The 21,761-nt window shown below is 37.0% G+C and overlaps 1 protein-coding gene across 42 annotated transcripts in view; it reads right to left on the reverse strand.

Moving 5' to 3' along the window:
* TENM2 (teneurin transmembrane protein 2) overlaps positions 1–21,761 on the reverse strand; it is a 1,469,731-nt gene that overhangs the window by 399,788 nt on the left and 1,048,182 nt on the right. The window contains exon 2 of one of the 42 annotated variants that reach the window (XM_080555553.1): positions 6,270–6,409. The exons of the other annotated variants lie outside the window; for them this stretch is intronic. The gene's annotated coding sequence lies outside the window, so the exon portion shown is untranslated. The remainder of the gene's footprint in view (positions 1–6,269; positions 6,410–21,761) is intronic. 42 annotated transcript variants of the gene reach the window in all.

Below are 21,761 nucleotides of genomic sequence, written 5' to 3' on the forward strand. Positions count from 1 at the left end.
TCTATTGATTAATGCAATACTACAAGAGGAACACGACTAGTTTAATACAAAATCAATGGGGCATATATTACCATGGCAATTTCCAAAGTTCATTCCACTTGGTCCCTTTGCCATTATTTACATTTAGGAAAACTACAATGGTATTTCTAAACAAGAAAAGACAACTAAAATATCCTGAGAATAGCCGTTTGAGAAGAAACTGGGAAAAGAGAAAAAAAAAAATTACCTTAGGAAATATGTATTATATTCATAAGATAATGTAATGTAACATCTTTATATTAAAGATACATTGGAGAGTTGCAAGTGATGGTATCAAAAAGCAAAATAATATTTACCTGTGAACTTTTTAACCACAGTTGCAAACAGTTTCACTGAAACTATATTCCAACTTTTATTTATTTATTTGTTTGATAAAGTGGAGTTTGTTTTGACATTAATACAATAGATAGTTTCTAAGTTGTCACAGAAGTGAAAGAATATTTCATGTTTGTACTGCAAAAACAATAGCTACAAGAATGAATCACTTGTTCACAATCATGAACTGCTAAATAGAACAGTCTGTTAGATATTTGATAAGAGATTCTCACATGCATATTTGCCAGAGCCAAAAGCAACACTTGTTACAGCTTTTCTGTCTTCATTTGTATGTGTAATTTATTCAAGAGACAAGTAGGTGATAAATTACCCATAAACTTAATTTTTGCAACAGAGCATTAGAAGGGTTTTGCAGATTACCTGCAGGTGATTTGCTGTGGGTAGTTTCCATACATCTAACACGGTATCTCACGCACTGCTGACACATTTCCTTGATGAAAAGCACCAGTGATGAACAGCAAAAATGCACTGGCAATGTGAACTCGGGAGAGCAGCCTATTTGTACCAGCCTGTTCTATATATTGCTGCCTAAAAAAGGGCTAAATACAATGAGACTGTGTAACAATTGCCACCACATCACCTGCAGGTAACTGCCCAACTTCTTTTTTTTGTACACCGCCTTCAGAGAATAGCTCTGTTCTGCATCTTTGAGCAGAACTGGTCAAAGGTTTGCTGATAAATACTATGATAATCAGAGTACATGTATGATATAATGCAAGAACTAAAGGAGAGCTCGTAGTGATATACTGTAATGCAGCAGTTAACACATCCCACCTGCAATCCTGATCCTGCACATGGAACCACACCTGGCCCACTGCCTTCAGCAAGAGCTGACATGTCAAACGCCCTGCCTGCTGCCCAACGTGCTTGAAGCACATCCTCATTTCCTGCAACTCCACCTATGAGCAAGTAGCTAGCAATTAGCTGCTACTATCAAGTCTCTGATCATGAAGCAGATTTTGAGCTCCATGACTTCTGTCTGGGTAAAGGCAATGCTCCCGTTGAGTTACTGTAATGCCTGCCTTTTGTGATTCCTGAATAGTTCAAAAATACCTAACCCCCACAGTGACTTTATTAAAGACTTTTATTGTAGCTGATGATTTGTATCATCAAAACAGTTTTCTCACACAGAATTAAAACAAGACAATATGTATTGTGAAATCAAATAAGAAATAAGTTCACTTTAAGAACGAGGGCAATTCAAAGCAGTTGCTTGCTTGTCACCTACAAATGTAATATTCATTGGTACATACATTATAAAGTACTTACTTTATACACACACACACTTTTTGTCCCATTGTTCCCATACTCAGAACCACACAGAGTCCCACTGACTACAGAAACCACATTCTGAACTTTGATTTATAGACTTTTCCCTAGCGGGGTGAATGATACCAGTTTTATGAACATATACATCTATTTCAAATGGTGCACTTAAGATCATTAGGTTCATAAATATTTTCTCTGCCTATAGCACTGATAGGTATAATGAATAGTTCTAATAGATTAGCCTTTTAAAGCCAGAACTTTCTTACAATATATATGAAGGACTGGTATAGCAAAAGAAAAGGACCAACTCCACAGCTGGTAAAAACTTCATTTTACTGATAAAATCCATTCTCTCACAAAGTTAGAAGTTTGGCTACTGGAGCTTGGACTTGATTCACTGACTTTGCTTTACATAGACAATGGAAATAGACCGCAATAAAAAATGTAATTTAAATCAAGCATTTCAAATAAATCCTCCATTTATCTCTCAATGACTTAATACTTCTATTCTTAGCTGATACCCAGTCAATTAAGGAAGCTTGCCTGCCACTTACTTGAATCTGCAAGTTAGGCACACGCAGCGCTTTTATGAATGAAGTTTACACCTGCCCCAGCAGCCTGCATCTTCTGGGAGTAAGGTCTGAAGGCCTTCGTTTTACTTTTAGAGACTGACGTATTCACTGGATGGCAATTGAATAAAAATAATGCTCAGAGAACCTCGTTCAGCTACGTGGAAACATACTGCTCCTAGAAGGCTGCGACACTGGTTAATTGTGAGGAACTCCTTCACTCATAAAAGCAAATGGCTTCATGTCATTGCAACAAGTGTATACCTGGGAACTACAGCACGAATTGGTCTTAATTTATCTGCACTGCTGCCTGCATACTTTATGAAAAGTATATGTGTATATATAAACAGGGTAGAAATTAACTTCCGCCTAAGGCTACCACCAAATGTCAATTAAGCTGCCAGACTTTCCGGGCTTGGTATTCTGTCTCTCTGCCTGGGGGAAGCTTTGTATTCAATTTATTGTTGAATAAGACAACCAGTTCGGCAGGGAAAACAGATTAAGAAATTATACACTATTTTTTTTAAAAGGTGAACATAACTTATGGCAAAACAAATTTAAGGAAGCTTTCTTATTATTGTTATAACTATTTTTCAATGTATAAAGCTGGACAGGGAAAAAAGCATTAGCTGTCTGTAAGCAGGATCTAATATGAGCTATATAAGTTAAAAATGCACTCCTGTTTTTGTTTTATTATTTCACTATTTTATTAACATATAAATATTGGTGGGAGAAGCTGCTGCCATACCCAGCCAGAGGACGTAAAGAACAGTTGTGTTCTACACAACATCCTAATTCACGGACTGTTAGAAACGCTTGGTTCTTTCTATAAAACAAACACATATATTATCTCTGAAGCTGTCTTTCTCTTTGCAGAGAAATACTGCTTACCATTTCAAGCTTAGGTCTGTCTTAATATTGCCATGCCCTCAGAGACGCTGAAATAGTTAGGTGCCATTGGTATCCCAATACAATCCAAACAGCCATTCAAGCCCAAATTAATTAATTACACTAAAATTTATGGGATGCTATTATAGATAGAAAGGGTAACATGCTCAGGATCACCCCACAAAATGCACACACTGCTTATGTCCAGACACAGAGTGCGATTTGAAGAGGGTCCTGCCTCACCCCCCAGCCCCAACCCAAGGCACCAACCCAAGACCAGCATCTTCCCATGCCGGGTTCTCCACAAGCTGGAGCGCTTGCTCAGCCTGGGAGTTCCTGTATGCCACTGGCCTATTTGTGACATTGATTCTGCTGTGAAAAGACCTAGCTCATTTACTCACATCGTTATATAGATGATCAAGCTCTTCCTCCAGGGTGTAAATGAACCATTCTGGGCAAAATCTCCATATGCAGACAAATGTATGCAGAAGACCTACACTCACCTGGCTATTTTCAGTCAGCTTATGCTTTTCCAGCATTCATTAAAGGTTACCAATATGCTCAGCATAGATTCTCACTGCTTCATACCAGATATTGGCCAAGGAGGTTCTTTCGCCTTCAACTGAATGATTTGCAGAAAGTAACCAGTTTACAAACGCAGAAGATCAGAAATGAAAAGGCCCAAGAGAGTGCTGACAAACCAGAAAATCCTCACAGATGGAGCACATACTCTCTCATTCTCTCCCCAGGAGTATTCTTCAGCATTTAGAGTCTTCCCACGTTTAGTTGTGCAGCAAAAATATCTTTTGCTCTTTTTCCTCGAGCCATCATTTAGTAAAGCAGGGAAAAGGACTGAAACAAACGTATAAAAATTACTAAATATAGTTGTCAGGGACTACTATATTTTCCTTCAGAATATTTTCCCTGCCACAGTTTTTCTAACTTCTAGTCTTTTTTTATGCTGGGCCTAAGTACCCTAGCAATACGACGAGCCTTCCTTTTGCAGCTGTGGAGCCTGTGTCCCCCTGGAGCCCCAGACCAGGCTGCAGGGCTGGGTTTCCCCTGCTCCCATGCCAATGATCCCCTCCTGGTACTCTCATGGTCCTGCAACTGCAGATCCCAGTGTTGTTACGTGGGTTTCTCACAGCATGAAAATCACCACTTCTTTCCTTCTCTTCTTCCTACCCCTTGTAGGTTTTTATACTAGAGGAAAACAAGGCTTAATGAAAAATGAGGTAGCTAACAGTCACTCAAGAAGCTGCAAAGCATTACCCACTGCTATGCATGCACAGCGCTTAACAGCCCCATGCTCTGCCTAGCCCGCGTAGGAGTGGGATTCCAGGGTCACTGTGGGCAGGTCCATGCATGGCGACCACCTGCAGTGCTGGGAAGACACTTGTGCAGGAGACCCCCCACCCCTTCCTCTACCCAGCTGGCCACTGGGGAGTTTGCCCCCCCCCCCCCCCCTTTTTTTTCTCTCCTCTCTCATTTTTTTTTTAATTTTTTTTTTCCCTACTTAATTGACACAACACCCGCCACGGACCCTACAGGTAACTCTTGCAGCATGCAAGCCTGTCTCATCATCCTTCCTGCAATGCCCTGCAGTTATGCTCATAAGCTGTGCAAGACTAAACCTCAAAATAACTCCTGACACCATTTCCTTATGCTGTAGAAGAAGAACATAATTTCGACAGGAAACTGAGGTATCACATTAGCAAATTTGCTGGATCAATACATAGCTTTAACGCAAAGGGGCAAATAGCACTGTAGAGCAAAACAATCAAGTTCAAAATAATCTATCAAGGCAACTGTACTTATTACCAAGAACTGTATTTCTGATTGTATTTTTCCCTAAAATGCTAAATATTCATCCTCACAGCAGCTTTTTTTTTTTTTTTAATTAGGTACAAGTATACTATTTACCATGGTAGCAGTGCTCAAATCTCATTTATTGAATGGACATCATTAGAGCGAGCAGAGCTCAGAAAGGTTATTAGAGCCTCATCTGAACTACGAAAATGTCAAGTCAAGTGGGAATGGTGAATGGTGATATGAAACTTACACCAGTTACCTTATGTTAATGAGAAGAAACAATGCAGTGTTTCCAACAAAAACAAAACAAGCAAAACAGCAACATGAGATGCATTTGTGACCAGGCCCAACAATATATTCAGTTTTAGATATTCCCAACATCATTAAAATATGTCCATCTTGCCATTATGTGGTCACTGCTTTTACTTCCAATCCATCAAGTCAGCTTTAGCATGCTAGAGGCTGCTAGTTACAACATTAACAAAAAATAGCTGCATATATAAGCAAGTAAAAAACAGCAATAAGCCCCCGAAAACAGTGATTTATGATTTCTCTTTTTTCACTAGTAAAATTCACAACTTCTTTTTTCATAAGCTTATCTTTTCCCCAGGAGATCTCTCAATTTATTTGATGAAGACAGAGAGGTATGCCAAGATTTGAGAAAAAAAAATTAAAAAACAAATATGCATTAATTCTGCAAATTTAATGAAGTATTGGTCACGTTCAAAATCATTATTTTTTCCTTGTTACACACCTTTCCTATTTCAGAATGGAGATATCATCTTAACATAACTGTCAAGTAGATGCGTGACTATGAAGATGGCCCTTTACATTGATTTTGGAATACCATGTTGTAACCCAAATTAAATTAACTGGGAAAACAATTTTATTTTTTTTTTAATGGAGAATATACCCTTTCTGTTTTTCAGTTCATAAATGTAGAGAGTACACAAACTCAAGAGTGGGTGTTACACATAAAATACATATTGCCAAAATATCCCAGACAGCTCCTTATGAAAAAAATACTACCTCACTGCAATAGCTCGCATACATTGCAAGCTATGTATATTGAGGTTAATGTGCAAAAAAAAAGTTTTTTCAGGACCAGTATTGGCTATGATCTTTTTTCTTCTTTAATGTATAGTTAAGTGTTGTTTTTCTTTGACATTCTGTTCTATGAAAGTTCTTTAGCACCTATTTTGGTAGAAAACTTGAAATACTGAGACAATCAGAAAAGAAGGGTAAGAGTGACTTCAGAGACAATTGAAAATGAGCAGCAAAGAGAAAAAAGGATCTTCAGTGATGGGTGTAGGACGTCTGTTTATTGTGTTATTTAGACCTGTTTGGTATACATACCTACATTTTGGATTTTTTTTGTCTTTTTCCTTTTTTTTCTTTTTTTTTGGTATAAAAGACCTCTTTATTTTTCAAGGGCCAAGCTTTCACAAGAAGGCTATCTGCAGTCCCCCCAGAGGTCATCCAGATAAAGCAAACACCTACAAAGCAGACAAGACTTGAATTCTTGGCCAGAAGAAATCAAGCATTATTAAAAAGCAATTATTAAAAGCTCACACTGTAGACCTCCTATATATTTCACACTAAAAATTATATGATAACATTTAAATAAATGACAGAGGACCTTCAGAAATCAACAGTTAAAAATTAGCACATTATAACAAACTTTTCACATTCTTATTTTCCTTATTTCAGACAAGGCCTCCCGTATCACTGACTTTGGTGGGACTGCAGTAGCCTTCAGTCTGCAGAGAAAATTTCCTCATACCAGAAGCCTGCACATATATATGCATACACTTGTTACAGTAAAGTCATTTGTCTGTTTCTATCCCTAGTTTATTAAACTTAAAACAGATCTGTAAAATTTCTGAAGGCCTGATGTGGACATCACATTGCTGTTATATGAACCTTCACTTCAGAGAGACTTGCAAGGCCTAAATATAAAGACACCAGGGATAGACTGACAGGTCTGAATAAACAGTCCCAGCAGAAAGGGCACAGGCACAGCACGAGGGGAGAGGACAAGAAGCTACAAGAAACAAACAGAACGTGTGCTCCAGGTCTCCTGAAGTCATGGTTGCATAGTTCATAAGGTTTGAAATTTGAAAGGCTATGTTGCCTTATTAAGAAATGTTATCTTGATCTATAATTACATCTGGACCATACAAAATAAGCAATTAATTTTTATCAATAGAGATTAATACAATTTATGTCTTTAAGATCCAGGGAACTGATCTATGTGTTTGTAATCTTTGCTCATTTCATTTTGTGAGGCTGCCTATTACAGGCTTATTAAAGCCTCATTATATTATTAAGTCCAAATGCCAAGCTTGGTTCCAGTCCAGGCTCTTCTCTCTGTACATCGTAATTACCAACAGAAGTAATTTCCAATAGCAATGAACTTGACGGTGACCAATACAATGCTTACAGTAGTGTTTGGATACTTCATTTCTTTAGCTAAAAGGGTATATTTACTTAGACTAACTTGCAGTATTAGGAATGTGGAGAAAGGAAGATATTTTAATCATCCATCTGTAAATACAACTGATATGTAACACATATATATTACAAGGGAACCTCTCTCAGAAGAGATATCCAGTTTACAAAACCATCTGTCTCACCCATGAGTAAAACAAGCCACGTATCCTAGTACACTGTCATGTTTATTAGAAATAGAAGGTAGAATCCACTGTAGCCCAGACCCCCAGCTTTCACGCCATGTAGAAGGTAGCAGCAATTATTTGCTTTCTAGCACAAATTGAGCTTGTCTTATTTTGCATTATTTTGCATATTCAGGAAAAATCATCTCTGTGGCTATGACCATAAAATAACTAAGATTAGCTCATTTCTCCAATAGGTGGTATTTTGTTATTGTTTGAAATGCATTATGGCATTAAATAGTAATTTTAAAACATACGTAAACAAGAAAAAATAAAACCTGACTTCGACTTTCAGAAATCTATGAAATTACAGCTTCAGAGATACCAATTCTGCAGTTAGGAGGACTAATGAAGAGTTCTGAAAGTAAATGATTAGATATATCACTACAAGCCCAAGAATCATTTAATAATTACTGCCCCAAATTACACTGGATTAGAAATTTAGAAGATTAAAACATGAAGTATTAAAAGAAGACCTAATCTACCAGAAGCAGCTTCCAGGATTCTGTCTAATGTGTTGTCAGTATATTTCAAATTCAGAAATTTGATTTTAAAAAGCAACAGATTTTTCAAAGATTACTCTCAAACTGGCTATATATGATACCCATCTGTGAATTGAAATAAATACATTTAGGAAACTATCAAAATGTTCCTTACAATCAAACATATGGTAAGTATTCACTATGTCAGGCTAGAGCTAATTTTCCCATACCTGGGCCTCTCTGACCTCTTTTCAAGGTTTTTTTTTGTTTATTTGTTTTAAATTTTCATCTATTGCAGAAGTTTACCAAGTTCAAAAGGAATACATGCAAGATCTGAAAGAACAGTTTAAGAATGTTTCACTTTAAGTGCACATCAGAAAAATATTGTTTTAATTTTTGATTTTGAAAACTAAATGCCACACAGGTAAAAGATTACTTATGGTAAGGAGAAAAATGACATTTTACAGGTTTTATGGAAGAGGAGCCAACCAAAGGGAAAGGGGACATGTTGACACTAAGCTGTGCAGGGAAGCTCTGGGCTGTGACAGTGCCCTCGCTGTTTGCCAGCTCCCAGAAGAAGAATCTCTCTCAGATAGCTGCTCCAGTGGAAAGCATCATCCCTCTAAAACAGACCTGCACTCTCCAGGGAAAGGAGGAAAGGATGGCCAGTCGCATGACAAAGAAACAGCTTGAGTAACTGAATATTGCAAATATATCATAAGTTTTTTTATAATGAAATTTTAATCTTTTCAAAAAATGGGAGAATAAAAGTGTTACAAACAAACCGTTCCTAAAGGACAACAGAAAAAAAGGGGAAAGGGAAAAAATTGTAGACTATGTTGATAAAAATCGAAGTACACAATTTCCGAAGTTGTACCAGAAACTGCATCATCATTCCCTTTTCTTGGTTTACATATTTATTTATTAACTTATTTGCATTTCAAAATGTTATTTTAAGGAATAGCCCTGTAACACCTGGGGACACCTGTTTCTCTTTCAAACACTGCTGGAAGATGGATGCAAAGGTACAAGATTCAAACTTCATCATCTTAATTGCTTCTTTGTAAATACCATCACCACCTCCCACACCCCCTCCTCCTCTGGTAGCAAACAGCCTCTGCTTCCACAAGCGTACTTTGTTTTCAAACAACAACTTTATTAATACTCTACAGTATTAATACAGTAATACAGTACATACAATAGGTGCAAGCTAGCAAAATCACAGGGAGGGTGTGAAAGCCGCCTCTGAGGCTGCAGGTATGGAGATGAGTGTAATGTCCCTTCAGCAGCAGGACAGGGACTCTAATATACTAAAATAGAGCACACGAGTTTTGCCAGTTGTCAGCAGTTAGCTTGGGGCACCTCACTCACCAGTGGCTAAGACTTCTGGTAAGTGGTTTACTCAAAACTTCTATTTAAACATTTGAGGCTTTTGTGCTCCTAAGTTCCTAAGCCTGTCCTGGTTAGGTTTATTCTTTCAAGAAAATAAATAAATAAATAAATCAGATAGACTTGATCCTGTCCATTATTTTTAGGCAGCTACATTTGGAGGCCAGCGGATGACAACAGAATGGAAAATTCCTTTACTTCTGCAGCTCTGCAGGTGCACTTGCATCATGAAGGAGCTGCTGAATAAAGCAAATTGTACATATTACTCCTGTCTTCAAAATAGCTTATGAACTTTTCAGTCCATTGTGATCACAGTTCGGTGTAATAGAAGGGAGCCTATGCCCTTATATCTTAACTCTGTGAACTCTTTCCTTTAAAGTACCCAACATGAGAACTTTTTCAGGAACAGGAAAGCCTGAACTCTAATGAGATCCTCTCTGACAACTGTAGAATAAAACCTTCTATTATATGTACTACAGAGATTGGAAACACATTTGCTATACCTCTCATTTTTCTTTACGATCCTTTCAGTCCCTTAACTAGAGTACCATGTCCCTGGCTTGAATTTATATTGTGCTTTTCAAGACGCAATAAGCAGCAGATTGCAAAACCTAATTGCTTAAGGAAAGGTAACTTCACAGAGAGATGGACTATTGTGAACTAGAGTAAACAAAGCAAGATATTAATGCCTGAAGTAATAAATATATAAACATGGACAACGTAACACTTCTTCATACTCTCGCTTCTTTGAAAATCCACCAATTGACTGACTGACCAGCAAACAAACCAAGTATATTATTCTGGATAGTATACCAGTATATTATTCAAACCAAGTGTATTATTCTATACCCAGAATTACACAGATTTTCTGCAGTGTAAGTGAATGACTGAAGATGGATGAACTTATCCCAGGAGGTAATCTCTATGCATCCGACTTTGTGTGTGTAAGAGAGAGAGTAAGGAATGCACTACAATATATAACACTAACCTTGGTATCTTGACCGTATTTTCTCTGCCATCTTCCACAACCACTTTAAGCATAAAGTACAGGGAAGAAAACATGGAGCCCTTTAAACTTTAACTTTAAAGCCTACCTAAGGACATCAGTATAATTAGGTTTAGGTTTTCCTAAAACTCTGCTAAATCTTAAGAAGGAAGGAAAATTTCTGCTCCCAAATGAATGGGATATCAGCTGTTGCTATTTCATAACCATGAAAAGGGCTTTGTTGATTTTAAAGTTTGGAAACTGTGGCCTTCATAAACACATTAACATTACGTTTAAGAGGCAAACTGTGTGAAGATCCTAAGGAAGAGTTCAATGTATAAAGGCTTGTGAATGCATGCTGTGATTTTTGGCCATAAATTGCAGCTAAATTTTGAAAGTAAGTCAATGACAATGGTGTTTTATTATTATTATTATTATTATTATTATTATTATTATTATTATTATTATATTAATATAAGTATATAATTAATATATTAAAATATATTTATATTATTTTTGTGAGAAGAGCAACAAAACACCTGCTGAAGCATGATCCTCAAATATGTCAGATGATACTACTCAATCTCTTGCTTTGTGACCACAGCACTGATCTATGTATAGCTTGAGCTACCTGGCCAAGCAACGTGGAGCCACATTAAAACCCAATTTCTGCTGAAAGCAGACCACAGGCAATGTGACTGGTACATTACCAAACACTCCTGCTTCTTTATTTGGACAGTGTCTTCACTGTTTGAATTGAAGATAAAGGGATCTTTAACTACTGGCAAAGGTGAACTGAAGATACACAAATCAAATAGAACTACCGCAGCCTGTTGAGTGGAACCAGCACATCAGCCCCCACTGACAAATGGCACCATCCAGTAATGATAATTGTGCAGATACATAGTATGCTCCACTGAAGGGCAGGGAACAAACATACACATTCCTACAGCTCAAAGCATTCTTGTGGTTAGCAGATATCGCTGCTATTACTGCCATCCTACAATACAGACAAGATAATATAAAAAAAAAAGATTAAAAAAAAGATTAAAAAGTATCCCCAAGGTCACGACAGTCACAGAACAAGAAACAGCACTCAAGTCCTTCTCTTCTTTGGTCACTACTGTTTCCTGCAGCAACACCCTGTAAGACAACACTTCCTTATACCCTTCACTACTTCACTCTTCACTTGAGAACTTTTTTATTCCAGAATAAAGAATACTGGTTTCATCAGAATATTTTGTTTTATAATATTGGAAATATATTTCAAAATTGAGCCTTCAGCAGGCCTATCTTAGATTGTATGTGCAGTACAGCATGCTCTACAGAAGGTTTTCCAAACTGGAAAAAAGAATTCAGTGTATGCAGGTGTTTTTTTGTTGTTGTTTTGGTTTGTTTTTATTAGTATTATATGCCCTACGAAGCTCAATTCATACCTTCATCACATCTGACCTATGCAGATTAAGTACCTGAATACAAAAGCACAGTGTAACTGAGATGTATATTCTCTCAAAATCTTCCTCTAAACAATACAACTTTTTTTTTTTTTTTTTAGTAAGTATTCTTCCTCCCATCCATTTTTGCTTTTGGTAGGCAAAGCCATTTGATGAAAAATCTTCATGTGCAATGCAGTATCTTCTAAAACTAAATTTTAATGACTGTATTAAATAATGGCTACAGGCCAACAAGAAAAGGGCTTGCATGGCAGTTTAATTGACAGAGTATCTCAAGTGCCCTTGAAAATTATTTAAAAGTTTATTACAGTCCTGGAGGTCAAGAATGAAAGGCTTCAAACAGCAGTTGTGTTGAGGTCCTTCTCTGACCCAGATGCTGTATCTTTGATGTTCCTATTAATTCAAAAATTTAACTTACTTAACACACAGACACCTTCAAAAACTCTTCTCTTTCAAAAATCTGCAATCATTCATATACTGTAGAGCTCAACTGCATTTGAGTCTCTGGGCGCAACATTAAGTCTGATGAAACACAATTCCTTTAAACCAAATAACTTACAAGAAGCCACAACAAGTGGGAGAAGACACTTCAAATGTCACTAATTTAATATTCAAACTATAAAGAAGTGAAATATGCTGAAAACATATATAAAGTGACAAGTATTTTATGTATTTCTGAAATACCTTACAGTATATTTAAGACATTCCTTTCTCATGAACATCGTCACTGTAATAAATTTTGCACTATAGTAACTACTAAATAAGTAGTTATTGCTCTACTTATTAACAAAATTTGCAAAAAAAATAAATCACTTGTGAGAAAGGGGTGAAGTGTGCTTTGCACCTTGGATGTACTGGGATACAGTTTATACATCAGAAGCAACCTACCATACCTATTTGTGGAGAAAATGAAAAACGTGTTCATAGTGAATAGGAAATGTAACTTTTCATTCTGCCAGAGGACAGAGAATACCTTAATGACTCTACCATATACCGAAAATTATCAGCATGGCAGGCTGACAAAAAAGAGGTTAACTGACAGATACAATAGCTTCACCTTAACCCAGATGTCAGGGAACATGTCATTCTTTATATACAAAGCTGGAACAGTTAAGTGAGTCACAAAAAGCTGAATAGGCAGGTATTTAAAGTATCATGCGTGTAAGAATAAATTCATAGCTCACCTTATTTTGGAAAAAATGAAGTTTGTTTTGTTTTATTTCACAGCTTATCACTGTTAAATATCTTCCCTATTCAGTTTTGGACAATTCTACTAAATCCACATACAGGCTAAGATAAACTGATCAATTTTTCTCCGGGTTTTCAGCGTTAAATCAACAGAACTACTCAAAAATGTAAAAACCATCTGAGCGAAGAATTTTTCCTAACTGATCTCACTGTTATGAATGAAAATGATCTCCAATTCAGTCCAACAAGACAAACAGTTTATACACATTGATGATGGTCAGAAAATGTACGTGGTGAAAAACAAACCTGCATGCTTCAGTTGCTTGATTTTCAAGAATGCAGAGCATTTAAATCATGTTTTAATTATGGTAGAATAGGATAAACATTTCAAGGGAGACCTGTCCAAATCTAAACTTGGTTCAGGTTCATGCTTCTTAGTTTTGTCACTGTAGCCTCTGATTCAAATACAGAAGTATCAGACCACCTGGCTGGCACAGATATACTCGGAAAACCCATGAAGCAGATCTAAGCTGACAGAAGAAACACACTTCAGATTTAGTTTACATTGTTAGGAAAGGTAGTGCAATTATATTTGTAAAATGCTCCACCCGAGTCCATGGGGCCATGTCTATCCTGGCATCTTAATAGCAGCAGAGGCATGGCTATGCAGGCAAGACTGGATGAAAGTACACTACCGTGAAAAGAGAATCGGGAGGATTACCTCGAGTTTACCCTGGCATAACACAGCAGAATTTGGCTTCACATTTTTAACCAGAAAAACAAGTACCTCGTATAGGTAGAGAAAATCAACAGTGAACTAGGCAACAACAGTGTTCTGTCTGTTATACTTCTTACATTTCTTCTTCATAGTTAACTTGGCAGATATCAACAATTGTACTATTTTAACACAAACTATATCGCTACTGTATATTATCTGTTTTAAAATTAGAAGTTGGGCTGTATGCCGTAGGCTGCAGTGCTGTTCATTCCAACCTCGAAAATGTTCAAAGCCAAAGATACTTACGCCTCGTGAGAAGGGTATGATTGCAGCAATCAGAAGCTACTGGTTACTCTTCAGAAGTGTTTACTCGGCTGAACCAGCAGGTTAGTGAAAGTAATAAAAATATATACGCATTTGCCATGCCAAAGTCATTATTTCACATCATACTATTTTTCCTAAAGCCCTTGACATTCAGGTATTAGCATACACTCCAAAGACAAATGGAAGCCAATATGCAACAATTCAGTGCATTAGTACCATTGTAACAGCTCGGCAAAAAGAACGATGGGCCTATGATGATCACGTTTCAGGTTTTAAAAACAAATCTTTGGTCATACCCTTCTCATAAATATTTCAGGTTTATAGTATTTAAAATGAAAATTCCTAGGACAGGACTTCACAATGACATTCTGAATATAATAGCTAAAGCAATAAAAAGATGTTGATGTTTCTGTCTTCCAAAAAAATTAACACAACGTAAAAGCAAGACTTACAGCCCCACATTTGCATCTGATGAGATCCATTATATACCATGTAAACTCTGAAAAGACATTATATGGTTAGACAACTGTAATAGACTTTACTAACTTTTTCCAGTACTTTGCAATCCATTTTAAACCAACGGGCTTTCAAAACAAAAAATGAATCAGTAATGACAACACGTACAAACTCTGGTTTTAATTCATTTCATCCTTTCTACATGCAAATATTCTTAAAAGGTCTTAGGAACTTTCAAAATTAGGCTCATCCTCTTTCACAGAAAATGTTTATATATTTACATTAAAAGGAACAACAAAAACCACAAACCAAAACCAGAAAGGTACAAGATCTCTGTTATGTACAACAACCATAAGGTCTGCCATTACAGAGGATCATGTTATGGATCATAGGACTTAGTGATGCACACAAACTGTTCATACTGATTGTCTTAATTAAATTCAACTAGTTTTTCATATTTCCAGCAAAAGTACAGTTATAGACATCTTAGAAGAATTTACTTGGAAAGAAATGAGTCTTTTGCTAATATCAGTAAAGGGAATGTGAATGGTGTAAGGATATCCAGCCTTGGTCCAGATACAAATTAGTATCTTCAAGACATTATAGAAGTCTTTCTTCCTTTCCTTAGAACAGATTTATAAATGTGGTCTCCTCAGTGGAGGTGAATAATTTACAGCTCCCCACCCCTAACTTGATAATGAAAATGAATCCAGTTTGAACTTTCGGCTCTGTGACATCGGAGAATATATAATGCAGAATTATAATGTAATATAAATGCAGGCTGGATTAAACTATTAATCATTCTGTGATCTTAGTTTTAAAAAAAAATTAACAAAATTGGTCATTCAAATGAATCATTACATTTCAACAAATGTTAGCTTTTGTATTCTTCGTTTAAAAGGAATCCCTACTTCACCAGAAGTATTTGTCCAGAGTAACCTTTTTCCTAAAACAACAGATCTCAGTTGCCCTCAAAACAAATATGTCCCCACAGACTTAAATAATGAAGATAATTTCTTAACTCCACAAGAAAGAACACAAGCTTTTATTCTTCTTTAAAAAAAACCTTAACATTTTCTTCTAATTTGTGCCCATTTTTGTACCTGTATATCTTTATTACAACAGCATTAAAACTTTCTAGAAGGGTAACAATGCAGTAACAGCAAGTTTGTCATAGCTAATACTCAGGTAGCAAGATGATTTGATACATCGGTAAAAATGAGATACGAAGATAGGATGATGTTTTCAGCCCCTTGGTAACGACACAGAATGATTTCTACAATCACGATCACTGCAATCGTGCAGTACGCTTCTTATCCCAATTGAATTTGAATTCATGACAAAAGAGGTAGGAAGGTCAGCGTACCAAACTAGACAAAAAGAAGACTGTTGAACAGACATAGAATATTCTATTTCAAGCATCCATCGTTGACAAGCTAGCTGCAATTAAGATAAGATTTGCTGTTATTCATCATGTCCTTTAGTTTGATCTATATAGCTATGCACGCTTTCCCCTGTTCTTTGAAGCATCATTTCAAAACGTTCAGCATAAAAATACATAAGCTCTATTCACCAAACAGGGTTGTTTTGTTCTGTCACTGCACTGGTCTGACAACGTACAGAGAGGATGACCCGAGCTGCAGTACACTCAGAATTGAACACTCCCAGCTTTATTGCCCAACTCAATGACAGCCTTATGCAGCCTTGGACAAATCGCTCGTTATCTCTCTTTTGCCTTCTCCAGTTTATAAGGAAAGTGTTTGTAATAAATTCATCAAAGTAATACTCGAGGAAGAAAAGTTACTCATTAAATTTGATGCTATTTCACTACCATACAATGGGGACTACTACCCCACAATGTACAGACTTTTCTCGTTTATGCATACACCAGTACTTCGGTAGAGCTAGTAACTCACTAAGTGCACCGTCTCCTTCTTTTCAAACCAATGAGTTTACTACATTTTTCTTGTGCGGTGGCACAGGAAGAAAATATCACAGCCTAAGTTCAAACACAGGTTTAAAAAGCCTAACCCAAAGCAGCAGCAGATCACACTGCCTAGTATAAGCAGATCCAGACATTAACTTTCTTCAAACACATGGATATACCAAAGATTCACAGAATCCCATTTATTGGCAAAGAACTCCAGAAGTTACCTAGTCCAACCTGCTGCTCAAAGCAGGTCCAAACACAGCAGGATGCTCAGGACATCATCCAGTGGAGCTTTGAGTGTCTCCAAGGATGGATAAAGCAGTGCCTCTAAACCTGTTGACCACCCTCACAGTAAATGTTCTTCCTTGCACCAACTTGGAATTTCCCATGTTTCGTTTGCATCCACTGCCTTTTGTCTTACAGCTGGGAGACCTGTCCCCCAGTTAGGTAGCTGTGAACAGAAATAAGGTTTCCTATTAAGGGAGAACAACTCCAATTTTCACAGCCTCACTTCTATGTCATGTGCTCTAGAAATGCACTAAATGGAGCCATTGTGCGCACACCTGCCTTGGTTATAGATAGCATCTCAGTTACAGGAATAGTGATCAGATCTTAGAGATTTCTCCAGACTTTCCTTTGTCATTTACCTTAAACAGAGAGTCTGACTGAAGTTAGAACATCATTTGAATGATGTGTCACTTAGTCATTGAGTCACATTAATTGCTACAGTGCCTGCTAACAAAAGGGATTACATATCTTTAAAAGGGATGGCACTTGCTCCCACATCTCTGATTTGTATCACAGCCACGTGTCAGATAAGTCACTGGTTGATGTACACCCTAATACAGAATCACAGAATGGTTTGGGTTATAAGGGACCTTAAAGACCATCCAGTTCCACCTCCCTGCCATGGGCAAGGACACCTCCCGCCAGCCCGGGCTACCCCCAACCCCATCCAGCCTGGCCTTGAGCACCACCAGGGATGGGGCACCCACAGCTTCTCTGGGCAGCCTGGGCCACGGCCTCACCACCCTCTGAGTGAACAATTTATTCCTTATATCTAATCTAAAGCTACCCTTTATAAGTTTAAATCCATTACCCCTTGTCCTATTGCTCTACTCACTGACAAAGAGTCCCTCCCTAGCTTTCCTGTAGGCCCCCTTTAGGTACTGGAAGGCCACTGAAAGGTCTCCCTCGAGCCTCCTCTTCTTCAGGTTGAACAACCCCAACTCCCTCAGCCTCTCTCTCATAGGAGAGGTGCTCCAGCCTCAGGGTCTCCTCTGGACCTGCTCCAACAGGACCATGTCCTTCTTGTGCAGGGGTCCCAGAGCTGAACACAGTGCAAAAAAAAAGAATATATATATATATTAATGGCTAGTAATGATAGGAACGCAACATGTTGCAAAAACACATGATCTTTATAAAGAAAAAAAAAAGAGAAGAAGTAAGTAGAATATGAAAGACTAGGAACAGTTCCTGTGCTATACCACCTGATAACAAGGCAGAAAATAAACCTTTAATCCATTATTTGTTCAGTAACAGAGGAGTATATCTCAATGTACAGCTCACAAGACAGAGATAAGTATCAAGGTAACGTATCTGTCGCATTGCTGTCTGCACACACAGCTTTGTGCATATGACTGAACTCACATCTCTCTTGGAAAACAATATTAGCAGGACTAAAATCTAGTTTCCTATCCCCCTTCCCACCCGTCCTCCTTCTCCTCTTTGTTTTTCGAATGCTTGTGCCATGGGACTAGTAGCAGCAAACACATCCTCTTGATGCATAAGAGGCTGGAAAGGAGAATAACAGATTCCCCAAAGGGTTCACATGATAGAAATCTAATAACCACATAAATGATTCAGAGGGTTGAGCTCAAACCACCACCTAGGAATTGGAAATCTGTGATGCCCAGCAAGCTGCAAGAGAAAATTGTGTCCTCTTTCTATGACAGGAACAAACATCAAGTACATCTATGAAATGAGCATCAGCGCTAAAGAACAACCTTTTAGGGATGATAAAACCAAGAACTTTAAGAATACAGCTAGCTAATAATGTGTATCATTTAAAATACATCCTTTTTCTTTGCTATATGAATAGCTACTACTTCATTTGAAGACTTTTTCTTCAGTTTCTACATTAAAAAATGAGTTAGCCCACTGCTGCTTAAGTTAGGTAAGAGCAAGAGCTCGTAATCAGACAAAGATCTAGCACTCAGATTTTTAACAGCCTAAAAATGTTCAGGGATGCCAGACATTTTTACATAGACCCATTCTCCCTTGTATATTACCACAGAGATAGCAAGAGAGAAAATGAACATTTAGGTCATTAGAGAAACGTTTTCTACTTACCTAACTGGCTTTGGAGCCTAAGTTTCATTGATTTTCCACGGGACTTATCTCCCACAGTCACTCCAGGGCTTTTGAAGACGTCATCATTAAGCGGTAATCTAATCTTTTTTTTCATCAATTGCTGCCAGCCCTCACTAGTAGAAGTCAAAACCACACCAATTGCAAGCTTAAAATAAATACTTGAAACTAAACCATACAATAAAGTTCTGATTTGCTATAAACAATATTGACAGAAGACCACAAAAAAACACCTTGAAAAGCCAATGGGTGTTGCTCAGTGAACAGAAACAGATTAAAATAGTCAGCAATGTGAATCCCCATTACTCATCCAGACTGTGAACAACATATAAAGCTCCATTTTGCCATACATTTTTCTTCTTAATAAACTATCTTCGAGTATTGAGGTGGTTCAGGACAATTAAACTGGCATCCCAGAGAAACTAACCTGGCACAAAATTTTAGTCATGAGGCTAGATCTGATCTATTGTAGTCTAATGAACTGTGTATAATACGACAGAGAGGGAAAAAAAATCCCCTAAGTTGCAGAAAATACCAGTAGCATGTTAGAGAGAAACACTTAGCACACACACCCATGCTAGGGAAAGTTAATAAAATGTGCATTTCTCAATTTCTTGTGGCTTAGGGAAAATTCACATCAGCCCAAATTCTTCCTTATATAACCTCAGACATTACAGGGCAAATTTTTACTGAAAGATGGTCTTTGCATTTGAATAAAATCAGCAGAAAAATGCAACTGAGAACTAACTCCTAATATAATCAGTTAGATACAGAAATAAGGGCAAATTCCACAATTTTTCAGTACTCTACTCCTCAACCCGATTTTCATCTCCATAAATTGCAGAACAACTTCCTGCTTGTGTTGGCTGGTAATGGTTCTCCCTTGGGTCATTATGCACTCACTTAACACTGCTGAGTCCAGACGTGCCCTGGCTGTACCTCCTCTTTCATTACTGTCCCTCTCGGGAAGTGGGAGGTATTTGGTCTGTACCAGCAACATGCTCACCAGAAATTCAGAAGGATCTTTTTTTTTCCTGGAGGACCTTCCAGTCCAGTCCACAGTCATAAATTTTAGGAAAATACTATTAAATTTGTTTTTTAAAGGTGGATTTGAATGAACATATCTGCTTATTTACTTCAGTGATTATTCCTTGAATATCATGTGTAAGGTCAGCCTATTACCAAAAAGGGAGAAGGGCATGAGTACACAGCATAAATGGTGCAACTTCTCAAAGACCCCCAGTTGCAAGATAAGCTTATATCCCTTATATTTCTGCAACATATTGCTCTCTTGTAGGTCAGGGGGATAAGGAGGTAATTATCCTGCATCCTTCTTACCCACCTGGTAATAATTTCTTCCCTTTATATCCTATTTCTACGCTTGTCAGCATATCTAGCAACAGACAAATGTTACTTCCTGGTGAGTACTGAATATTATTCCTACCTATCTTACAAAAGCACAATAATAATATTATGAGGAACATTACAAGGAGTATTATTAGGTGGTTTAAGACATCCATGTTTGGCCAGATTTCAGCTATGAAATGAATTAAACTGGAGAGAGCACCCATTTGACATTTATACTGAAGCTTTTACTCTGAGGCTGTCTCAGAAAAACATGCATATAGAATTATCTCACAATTTTGTTTTTACAAGAAAGTTGTTTTATATGTATTTCAAGCTGACGAGACTCAAAACCAATAGCTAGTTGCTAGTTGATTTTTGGAGTCTCATTTTAGCTATGTTAGCTCCTGTTTATTAAACTTAAGAAATGTATTTTTTTTATTTTTAAACAGCACTTGTATTTTTTTCATTGCTGGAATTAATTTGTTCAGTGAAGGAAAAAAGAATACTTTCATGTATTGCTATGTTTTTTAATTCTCTGCTGATGTGCGATTAAGTATTCTCTTTCACACAGAACAAAGAGACTTGTTTCTCTGTTATTTTCTTCTCCTTTGTTTTCAGAAGTACAGATGAATCCATTTTATCTTAACTTGATATTTCTAGTAGAAATTAAACTGATGATGTATTTTTAGAAGTTTTTTAAAGTGTCATTTTGTTCAAAGTTACAGATAAGCCGAGAATTACATATTTCATGTAGAACTTTTTTGCCAGTGATAAAGACTGCAAAAGGAAGGTTACTGAAGTAAGTAGAGACATAAGTTAGATATGAAGGCGTTAAGTCTAAAGTCCAAAAGCACTTCAAATTCCTCGTGGACTTCCCAGGTCAGGTCAACTTACATATTTTTACTCTCAACCTTTTTCAGAAGTCAAAATTATTTTCCAGAAAGGAAGGAACCACACAGTTACATGACATATGTTTAATGTAAGAGCAAGAAGAAGCAGTTGGATTTAATTTAAACTAGCAAAGATGAAACAGTTATCATCCTGATCCCACATTTTGTGGTACAAAAAGTGATACATGTCAATTTCAGAGCAGGTTAAATAAACTCAAGGAACTGATTGCCATGCTTTGAATTCAAGCAACTATAAAATAGTTGTGATGACTGAAAAACAGAAATCAAGAATGACAAAACTTAGACATCAGGTTATAGTCTGGTCTTGCAAAAAAAAAAAAAAAAAAGGTAGGCAAATGGTAGGCAAGATTAAAGAGAAGGCACATTGTCACAAGGCTGATAGACTGGAAATCAGATATTGAAGAGACTAGATTTTTGGAAGAATTATGATTTATTATAGACTGCATCCCCAGAGCCATATTTATCAAGGTATTTATAATATTTTCCAACTATTTATGAAAATATATATATATATTTTAAGGAACTTTTAGACTTTTAAGGAACATAGGCAACAAAAGGAAGGAAACATTTTATATGAAGGTGCATATTGGCCAGGTAAAGCAAATTCAAAAATGTCAAA

The sequence above is a fragment of the Anser brachyrhynchus genome, assembly GCF_964034855.1.
Source record: "Anser brachyrhynchus genome assembly, chromosome: 14".
NCBI lineage: Eukaryota > Metazoa > Chordata > Aves > Anseriformes > Anatidae > Anser > Anser brachyrhynchus.